A 1,720-nucleotide genomic window follows, 5' to 3' on the forward strand; every position below is an offset into this window, starting at 1 on the left:
CCAGACCTCATTACAGATGGTTGTGAGCCACCATGTGGTTGCTGGGAATTGAACTCAGGACCTTTGGAAGAGCAGGCAATGCGCTTAACCACTGAGCCATCTCTCCAGCCCCTCCAGCTTTGTTTTAAGAAAATTAATTAGCATGTGCTTGCTCTCAGCTCAGGACCCCTTCCCCAGGAGACCTGCAGCTTTTCCTTTATTTTTTTTTTCTATTTTGGGTCTGGCTTTTACAGAGCTCTGGCCTCTGTTACTGGGGTCTGCACTTGTTAGCTGTCTCATTCTCTTGTAGTCGCAAGCATCCTCTGAGACAGCCGAAACCATCCCATGATATTTTCTTTGCATACAAAATGAGTTTTTGTATCAATTAGAGTTTATCTACTTCTTTGGCTATGAAGTTGAATAGGTTCTGCGTACTCTCCCTAATTAATCCATTTTATTTGTAAAGTTTCTCACAAACGTGTGCATTATAAGTGAGCAGAAATTGCCTTTATTCTTGAATGTCTTTCCAAAGCATATTATTATTCTTTACCATGTCAATTCCAGCTTCTAGTATGTTATGCTTATTTTAGAATTCAATCCCTCCCTTTTCCCTTTTTGTATGTGTGCTGTGCATATGTCTTGGTTTGCTTTCTGTCCTGTGATAAACACAATTATCACAAAGTTAGGAGAGGAAATAGTTTATTTGGCCGGCACATTCTGATCACAGTCATTGAAGGAAGCCAGAGCAGGAACTGAAGCAGGGACCATGGAGGAATGCTGCTTCCTAGCTTTGCTCCACATGGGTTGCTTAACTGCTGTTTGTATACAATGCAGGACTACCTGCCCAAGGCATGGCACTGTCCTCAGTGGGCACTGCCATATCAGTCATTAAGAAAATACCCTGCAGAGTTGCCTACAGGTTAGTCTGAGAGAGTCAATTCTTCAATTGATATTACTTCCCAGAAAACTCTAGTTTATGTCAAATTGGCAAAACATAGTATAGTATGTGTGCTCATGCACGTGTGTACATATTTGTGTGTGTGTGTATGTGGGTGCGCGCTTGCGGCATGCACATGTGGGGTACATGTGTGCATGTACCTGTGCTTGAATTTGATATTGGGATCATTTTCCATCATTCTCCCACCTTCTTCAGGGTTTCCATCTTAAATGAGTTTAGTCTTGATAGCCAGCTTGCCAGCTTGTTCTAAGAATTCTGTCTCCTACACCAGAAAGTTGGAATTACAGCAGGCTACACATCCATTTGGCATTTACATAGTTTCTGGGTATCTGAACTCTGGTTAGTCCTCATATATGGCGAACACTTAAACTTAAAGTTATCTCCTCAGCCCCTCCTTTCTTTTGCCTTTCTTTCCTTCCTTCCTTTCTCCACCTCTCCTCCTCCTTTTTTTTTTTTTTTTTTTTTTACCACTTCTCTGTCTCCAGAGTGCTGGGATTAAAGGCGTGTACCACCACCACCCAGCTGCCCCCCTTCTTAATTTTTGAGACCGCGTCTCTTGTTTCCTAGGTTAGCCTTGAATTTGTTTTGTTTCCAAAGATAACCTTGAAGTCTGACCCCTCTGCCTCTACCTCCCAAGGCTGATTCTACCTGCCACCAAGCCTAGTTTTTGTCGTGGGAGGGATTGAATTTAGGGTGTTGTTCATGGTAGGCAATTCTCTACCAACTGAACAAATTCCTCAATATTGGAATTTGATTTTTTTTTAAAAAATAGTATTACATTAA

General features: G+C 41.8%; 1 protein-coding gene across 3 annotated transcripts in view; it reads left to right on the forward strand.

The window, feature by feature from the left end:
* Positions 1-1,720, forward strand: part of Ubr3 (ubiquitin protein ligase E3 component n-recognin 3) — a 141,597-nt gene that overhangs the window by 31,868 nt on the left and 108,009 nt on the right. The gene's annotated exons all lie outside the window — the stretch shown is intronic.

The sequence above is a fragment of the Microtus ochrogaster genome, chromosome 4 (genome assembly GCF_000317375.1).
Source record: "Microtus ochrogaster isolate Prairie Vole_2 chromosome 4, MicOch1.0, whole genome shotgun sequence".
Classification (NCBI taxonomy): Eukaryota; Metazoa; Chordata; class Mammalia; order Rodentia; family Cricetidae; genus Microtus; species Microtus ochrogaster.